At 43.0% G+C, this 8,927-nt stretch overlaps 1 non-coding gene across 1 annotated transcript; it reads left to right on the top strand.

The window, feature by feature from the left end:
- The first annotated feature begins 3,622 nt into the window (after positions 1-3,622).
- On the top strand, positions 3,623-3,695 carry TRNAR-CCU (transfer RNA arginine (anticodon CCU)). The gene has a single exon. It is a non-coding gene; the product is annotated as a tRNA-Arg (tRNA).
- The last annotated feature ends 5,232 nt before the right edge of the window (positions 3,696-8,927 follow it).

Raw genomic sequence — 8,927 nt, 5'->3', positions numbered from 1 at the left:
AATCAGCCATTGAAAACCCTATGAATAAGCACAGTTCTACTTTGACACATGTGGGATCGTCATGAATTGGAAACAACTTGACACAACTAATTAGGGTAGGTTAGGTCTCAAGCTCTGGACAGAGGTAACCAACAACATTCTAACCCCTGGAGGGAAGGATGAAGGAGACTAGAAGAATGGAAGAGAGGAAGAGAAGACTGGAGAGAAGGGAGGAGAGAAGAAAGCTTTTAGTGATTGCAGAAAAGTAGCATGGTACCAACAGTTGCAAGTGGCCTACCAGCTACTTCTCCAGGTCTGGTTCATCTCACCTCATCAAACTGCCTCACACGAGTGACTAAGAGATCATCTTTTTTAGATGTTTCAGAAAGCAATTCCAAAAGCTCTCTTAGTTACGTCTACACTTTAACAATGATTGATGCCATGATATTCTTCCTCCTGTTTAATTTAACTCACTTGGGCTATGGTTTAACCACTTTTTTGTTGTAATCATCTTCTGCCCATGGTAGAGATGGAGAACACCTAGTCACCATTTTCTTTCTGTGAGTGCCTTGTACCTATAATGAATATTATTCATAATCCATCTTAACCCCTACCTGGATGTGCAATGTGGGTTTTTCCTAGCCTTTGCACAGATGATATTTTTAATACCTTATATTGATTTTCTGCTCCATCTCTCCCGCCTCCCCTTTTTGCTGTTTTCTGTATTGCTCAAACTGATTATAAGTCTTGCCCACTCCATGCCAATCCTTGGCTCTTGGTCCTGGTTCAGGCTATTTCCTGTCTTTGGAATGTTTTTTCCCCATTTCTGCAAATAGATGGAGTTGCACATCCTTTAGGATGCAGCCCATTATCTCCTTGAGGAATCTTTCCTGGATCCATTTCCCCAGACCAGAATAGGTGCCCTTTCTTGGTGCTCCTATTATTACCTTTGATGGAGGCCTGCAGCTGGCTCATATGGTACCTCCACAAAGCCCTGTGTTCGGGATTCTGGTCCCACTGGTCCCCTTGGCTAGGCACACTTGTGCACACCATCCAGAGTGGCCCTGTCTTTTGGCACATAGTAGGCATTCAATAAATGTTTGTTGAATGAATTATTTTTAGAGTGTTAACAGAACCTTCTCACAATTGAACCCATCTTGAATGGTGGCATCCAGAACTGAACAAACCTGTCTATGCAGGTAAAGGTCCTATTGGTCGGTGTCATGAATTGAATTCTGTCCCCTAAAAATATCTGTCAACTTGGCTAGGTCATGATTCCCAGTATTGTATGATTGTCTACCATTTTGTCATCTGATCGGATTTCCCTGTGTATTGTAAATCCTGTCACTATGATGTAATAAGATGGATTAGCAGCAGTTATACTGATGATGTCTACAAGATTAGATAGTGTCTTAAACCAATCTCTTTTGAGATACAAAAGAGAGAAGCAAGCAGAGAGACATGGGAACCTCATACCGCCAAGAAAGCAATGCTGGGAGCAGAGCGCGTCCTTTGGACCTGGCGTTCCTGCGCAGAGAAGCTCCTAATCCAGGGGAAGATTGACGACAAGGACCTCCCTCCAGAGCTGACAGAGAAAGCCTTCCCCTGGAGCTGATGCCCTGAATTTGCACTTATAGCCAACTAGACTGGGAGAGAATAAATTTCTCTCTGTTAAAGCCATCCATCTGTGGTATTTCTGTTATAGCAGCACTAGATGACTAAGACAGTCAGGGTCTGGTCAGTAATGGGAGCCCTAGTGGTGTAGTGGTTAAGAGCTCAGCTGCTAACCAAAAGCTTATCAGCTTGAATCCACCAGCCACTCCTTGGAAACCCTGTGGGGCAGTTCTACTCTGTCCTGTAGAGTCATTATGAGTTGGAATCAACTTGACAGCAGCAGGTTTTCATTGGGTCAGTAACGGGGCCACCACAAGGTTCTAGAACCACCCTTGTTTGAGCTTAGGTTGACAGTACCACTCCAGAGCCAAGAAGCCTCATATCCCCAGACCTTCTCCAGTATATGTCCACAAGCCTAACTTAACCATCCTTTTCATTTGTGCAATTCGTTTTACCTACCAGTGTGAAGAAACTTCCCTTTGCTTATTTTGGGCCCCATTCCCAACTTATCAAAGGCTCTTTGTCCTCTGGTCCTTTCTTCCGTGGTGTTGGTGTCAGCTCCAAGAACTACAAGCCAGTCTTTACCCCCGTGTCTGGGTCACTAATTAATCATTATATTCCAGATGAAGGGCTGAGCCCTCCAGCATGCTGCATGTCATAGTTTCTCTCTTTGATTGACCCTTGGACCAGTGTCACATGACCCCAGAGGGCAGCCAGACAATTGCCAGGGGCTGCTGTTGCCTAAGGATGCTTGGACTTCTGACCAGCCTATGAGCATGGAGTTCTGATTCTTGGATGTGGCCTCCCTGAGATCCTCCTCGGCACTGGAGTAGGGCTCTAAGTACACCCAGAGATAATTTTCCTCCCACCCAAACCACTTGTAAAGTCCGCTTGCCTTTTTTGTTGTTGTTGTTGTTCATGCTGGTATTACCCTGGGGTCTAGCCAGCTTAATAAATAGAGGAAATTGGGTGCATTCCCGGCCTCCCTGATGTCATGGTTTGGGGCAGTCTGCAACTGCGGGAGGTTTCAGTTAATCCTAGCCATTGATGAGCTTGCTGGTCTTTTCTGAGAAGCTTCTCTGTACGTGCCATGTCTTACATAAGTTGATACAGTTCCTTTTGTGACTTGTCCTTCCCTTTCAATGATGTAAGAACCCCAAACGTTGGCAGTCACTGTGTTTTGTTACTGAAGTGCTGGTGCTGATTGGATCCTGATTCCAGTTTAGTTTCTAGAGGAGATAAAGGATGGTGGATGTATGGTGGCAAAAAGGCAAGGAGGGATCTGGAAGCTGAAGGATGGGGAGTTCTTAGTTTAGGCCTCTGTGGCCATCAGGCGTTCTCACATCAATGCTTTTGACATTTGTTTTAGTCATCTAGTGCTGCTATAACAGAAATACCACAAGAGTATGACTTCAACAAAGAGAAATTTATTTCCTCACAGTAAAGTAGGCTAGAAGTCCAAATTCAGGGCACCAGTTCCAGGGGAAGGCTTTCTCTCTCTGTTGGCTCTGGAGGAAGGCCCTTGTCATCAATCTTCCCCTGGACTAGGAGCTTCTCAGCACAGGGACTTTGGGTCCAGAGGATGTGCTCTTTTCCTGGCTCTTGTTTCTTGGTGGTATGAGGTCCCCCACTCTCTGCTGGCTTCAGTTTCCTTTTATCTCTTGTAAGATAAAAGGTGGTGCAGGCCACACCGCAGGGAAACTCCCTTTACATTGGATCAGGGAAGTGACCTTAGTAAGGGTGTTACAATCCCAACCTAATCCTCTTTAATATAATCTAATCTTGTCTAATTAACCAGAGGTAGAGATTAGGATTTACAATGCATAGGAAAATAACAATCACAAAATGGAAGACAACCACACAATACTGGGAATCGTGGCGTAACCAAGTTGATACATATTTTTGGGGGACGCAATTCAATGCATGACAACATTCTTTTCCACAACTTGTCCAAGTGAGTTTCCGCTCCCGGACTGGGAAGTTGGTCTCTTGGCAGTCTTTGTGCTCTCAGTTGGGCCTTTCTAAGGGGGCAGTGGTGGTTCAGTGGTAGAATTCTCACCTCCTATGCGGGAGACCCTGGGGTTCGATTCCCAGCCAGTGCACCCCATGCGCGGCCACCACCCGTCTGTCGGTGGAGGCTTGTGTGTTGCTATGATGCTGAACCGGTTTTTAGTGGAGCTTCCAGACTAAGACGGACTAGGATGAAAGGCCTGGCAATCTACTTCCAAAAACCAGCCAGTGAAAACCCCATGGAGCACAACAGTCTGATCTGCAACGGATCATGGGGACAGCTCAGGACTGGGCAGTGTTTGGTTCTGTGGTGCGTGGGCTCACCATGAGTCAGGAGCTGACTCAACTGCAGCTAACAACAACAAAACAACAATTGAGTTAGAGCAGGGTGAGGGGAGATGGTGTTCGGCTGAGCAAGTGATGTCATTTCCCTCCTGTTTCCCCTCCCTTTGAGCTTTGCTTCAGATTGAGGAGCTCTGGTTGGAGAACCTGGATGGCTTGGCCTTCCCTGTGTTCTGATTTTCTCACTAGAAGAAATATATCTAATTGTATTAGTAACTCGAATACATGTCTGTGTTCTACAGAGTGAAAATTTGTCTCCTCTTTCACTGCCCCCCCGTCACATGCCCATCTGTGGAGGTTTGGTGGGTTTCCTTCCAGTCTTTTTTTATGCAGCCCCACTTTCACTATATAAATGAGTGTGCACATATATAGTTTGTTTGTGTCTTAACATATCCTAGTATATATATTTTAAGAAATGATGTTTTCACTTGACTTATATGCATTAACAATCTCTAAATATCAGTATAAATTTAATATAAATTAACTTTATTTTTTAAACCATTTCATAATATTCCGTAATATGGGTGTACCATATAGTACATTGGTTTTATTAATTTTATTTATTGTGTTCTTGTTTTTGTTGAGAATATACACAGCAAAACATACACCAGTTCAACAGTTACGTTGATTACATTCTTTAAGTTGTGCAACCATTCTCACCCTCCTTTTCTGAGTTTTTCCTCCCCCATTAACATAAATTCACTACCCCCTAAGGTTCCTATCTGATCTTTTGAGTTGCTATTGTCAATTTGATCCCATATAGATAGTTCTTAAAAGAGCATAATGCTCAAGGTGCAGACTTTTTTTTTTTTTTACTACTTCAGCTAAACTATTGTTTGATTTTAAGAATACTTCAGGTAATATTTTTGGTTTAAGGTTTAAAGATTATCTCAGGGCAATAGTTTCAGTGGTTCATCCATCCTCTGTGGCTCAAGAAAGTCTGGATTCCCTGAGACTTTGAAATTCTGTTCTGTATTTTCCCCCTTTTGATCAGGATTCTTCTGTAGATTCCTTGATCAAAATATTCAGTAATGGTAGCCAGGCACCATTCAGTTCAGCTGGTCTCATGGCAAAGGAAACAGTTGTTCCATATTAAGTTTATTAAATAAATGTATTTAACTATTCACCTACTGGTGGATGTTGCTGTTGTTAGGTGCTGTTGAGTCGGTTCCAATTCATAGTGACCCTGTGTACAACAGAACGCAGCACTGCCTGGTCCTGCACCATCCTCACAATCATTGTTTTGCTTGAGTTTAGGCTTTAATTTTTCCCTCACACAAAGCTGCAGTGACTGTGCCTGTGTGTATATTTTTGTGCATTAATATTCCTATAGGGACAATTTCTGCAACTAGAATTCCTGGATCAAATGGACGTGTACATTTAAATTTCAAGACATAGCAAAGCTACTCTCTCAAAGTTAACGTTTCCACCGGTGGTGTACACAGGGCCAGATTAAGGCATGTGAGGGCCTTAAACACTGATAATCTGTGGTTCCCCCTCCTGTGTTTACTCATGCATTCAAACAGGATATGTGTGTTATATATGCTTGTGTATATACATGTGTGTGTCTTAGTTATCCATGATGTAACTTCTTTTTAAATGTGACTATAATATTAGTGATTGAATGCAAAAGTGGCATGTGCCATTTTAGTGGAATAAGATGAACTGGATTTTAAAATTTTTAGTGAGTGAATGTAGCAAGAGTTAAGAGTTGACAGCCCACCCCCACCTCTTGTTTATTAGAAAGAAATAGTATGTTCCCAAGAGACCCACCGAGATAAGGAGTTTCAGTTACACGGGAGGGCACCATAGGAGACAGATGTCAGTGAAGGTGTTGAAGTGGTAGGGGCCTCATAGCTTAAACAACCTTGCATGCAGGTGCCCTGATGACCCTGCATGAACTTTATTTGGTGCAGGCACATTCTTACGCACTGGAGCTGGTATCAGTTTCTTCTAGTGCCCTGCCAGTTCCCTTCCACTGTGGCGCTCGCTTTTCCTTGTTTCCTGTCTGCTTGGCATCTATGGGTCTTTGCTTTGGACAACTGGTGCCTTTGCTTTGTTGATGCCCTAAGCGTGTGCTTACCTTGCTTATGGGGTAATCTGTCCCTAGATGTATGAACATGTCTATTTCCCCACATACTCTCCAGCTTTGGATATTATTAGGCTTTTTAATTTTTTCACCCAGTGGGCAAAACAAATTTCATGGTTTCTTGCCCTATTTTCCTACCTGAAAGTTCCAAAGGCGCAAACGGAGCCTTCTGTTGTTTATTAATAAACTTGAATCACCAGCATGTTTATTGTGGTCATCAATAATATTTTGGAAGAGGCAGTGTGCTTGAGTTGTGAAATTTCATCAAAATAGTATCGGAAATCTCTGTGTAAAAAAATCCTCATTTTCATGAATGTTAAATGAAATTGTTTCTGTATTCAAGTCATAATCAACTTGTTTCTCTCTGATTATTTTAATGTTTTTCAGTTAATCCTACGCTGACTTCACGTTGAGCACTGGGACATGTGTTTGCAATTTGTTTGTCCTGGGACAGGGCAACAATGGTTGGCCTTCATTTTTGTCTTCTTTAAACATTGCTTAATAAAGTTTTTCTGGCATATTGGGCTTTAATTTATTAAGAACATTTACTGAGAACTATTCCTTTATTTTTACCTTTTGAAGAATATATTGTGATCAATAGAAACTCACCATGACTCTTTAATTCTTCTTTGAATTCATATTCTGGATTCCTCCTTGAGCATTGAACTTCTGTCTTAAAAGTGTATTGACTGAAGCCAAGAGTAAATCAGCTGGTTACACGATGACTCTATAAATTATTTCCTTTCTCTGATCTTGACTTGACAGTCGTTATGTCTGTACTGACATTATGTGCCACTGTTGGCGCAGTGGTTAAGAGCTTGGCTGCTAACCTGAAGGTCAGCAGTTTGAATCCACCAGCTGCTCCTTGGAAACCTTATGGGGCAGTTCTACTCTGTCCCGTAGGGTCACCATGAGTCGGAATCGACTCCACGGCAACGGGTAATGGGTATGTCTATATTTGGAGTCCAGTCCCTGGGTGGCACAAATGATTAAGCGCTGGACTACTAACCAAAAGGTTGACAATTCAGCCCCACCCAGAGGCGCCTTGGAAGTAAGGCCTAGAGGTCTGCTGCTGAAAGGTCACAGCCTTGAAAACCCTGCGGAGCAGTTCTACTCTGCACACATGGGATCTCCATGAGTTGGAATTGACTCAAACAGCAACAGCAACAACAACATGTCTGTATTTCACATGGGGAGGGGGATACCACTGTGTGAAGTGACTGTCATCTTTGAGCTAATAGTTGTACCAGTGTTTGGTTTTGAAGTCAAGCATAATGGAATATTCTGAAAGATCCAGGTCAGGTGGTCAGCAATGCTGTCTGCCTTGGGTGGACAAACTATTTAATTTCCCCAGAGTGCATCTGGCCTTTTCCTTCACTCATGTCACTGCCAGTGCTTTTCCAGTCATTTATAAGCCACCTCCACCCCCTACCCTTTCAACTCTAGGCCAGACTTAACAATCAACACTTATTTATTCAGCCCTTCTGTGGAAAAAGGATTCTGCCTGCGGCTTTAGGGGCACAGGAGACATAAATGACCCAATACTTGACATCAAGGAATTTCTGTTCTAGGGAAGACAAGTCACAAAAACATGAAAAAAATACCAAACCCAGCATGGTCTGTGAAGGGGACCACCCCACCCTAGATCTGGCCTGACCCTTGCATTGTCCAATGCCTCTAACCCAAACCGGTTACTGTTGAGTCGATTATGACTCATAGCGACCCCCTGTGCTTCAGAGTAGAGCATGGCTGTGACCTTTTGGAAGTGGATTGCTAGGCCTTTCTTCTGAGGCACTTCTGGATAAACTCGAACCTCCAACCTTTTAGTTAGCAGCTGAGAGCATTAACCATTTGCACCATTCAGGAACTCCCCAGCACCCTTAGGATGCTGTTCATGAAACCTGAGATTGAGCAGTAATATATGCTCCTAAACTATTAACAACGTCAGCCCCAAAGTGGCTTCAGGCGTGCTCTTCCAGTTTATACTAAGTTCCTTAAGGGCAGGGTTGCAGCCTCCATTTCTGTTCTGCCTCTCCTGCCAAGTTCAAGCTTTGGTACACAGTAGGGGACCGCTGGGCTTGTGGCTGTTGGGCTGACTGTAGTATTGAAACATCGGTGCCAAGAAGGCCCGCTTTCCATGGACCTGATTTTCTCTGTTTTTTTTTTTTGTTTGTTTGTTTGTTTGTTTTGATTTTCAGATTTGTGCAGAGTTTCTCCATCTTTTCTTCTGAACTTCCCATCAGGTGAGTGAGGCTATCTCTATGTGATAATGTTGTAGAAACAATGAACGTGTTTGGTTTATTTATTTGTATTTTCAAATTTCCCCCTTCATTCCAAATCCTCCCCCCATAACAACTTTCTTCTTTCGTTTGTTTCACTGCCTCACTCTCACTTAGAGTCCTCTTTTCTTCATATCTCCCCTCCCCTCTTGAGGTTTCGTCTGTTGATCCATTTCTTTTTAGTAACTCAACTGCTTTTGAATAGACTTTCAGTAACAGGTACAGATTTTGAAATTATATTGTGCAGTCAAATCTGGGAAGGAGAATGATCATTTCCTTAGAATTCTTTGGGATTTTACTTCACGATTTCCCTCTTTTCTGTTCCCTGGACTTGCTTCCCTGTCTCCAAAAGCTCTTCTCAGGTTTTGAAATGGACCTGAAGCATCCTGTCTCTTACCTAAAGTGCTGTGCACATGCGGCTTCCGAAGCCTCCTCCCAGCCAGAAGTCTGCTCCCAGTCCCCTTCTAGGTAGAAGTTCTGGAGCCATGACTGACTTTCACACTTTCTGTCTCCTTTGAGTCTTATAAATAGTGATTATTTCTGGGATTTCATTAGTATAAATAATCGAAGTTGTGTAAACAAGGCAAATATTTGTTACACTTAATGTAGCTTAT

The sequence above is a fragment of the Trichechus manatus genome, unplaced genomic scaffold, assembly GCF_000243295.1.
Source record: "Trichechus manatus latirostris isolate Lorelei unplaced genomic scaffold, TriManLat1.0 scaffold00100, whole genome shotgun sequence".
In the NCBI taxonomy this organism is placed as follows: Eukaryota; Metazoa; Chordata; class Mammalia; order Sirenia; family Trichechidae; genus Trichechus; species Trichechus manatus.
Note: the sequence above shows the minus strand (reverse complement) of the source record. Positions and strands in the feature narration are given on the sequence as shown.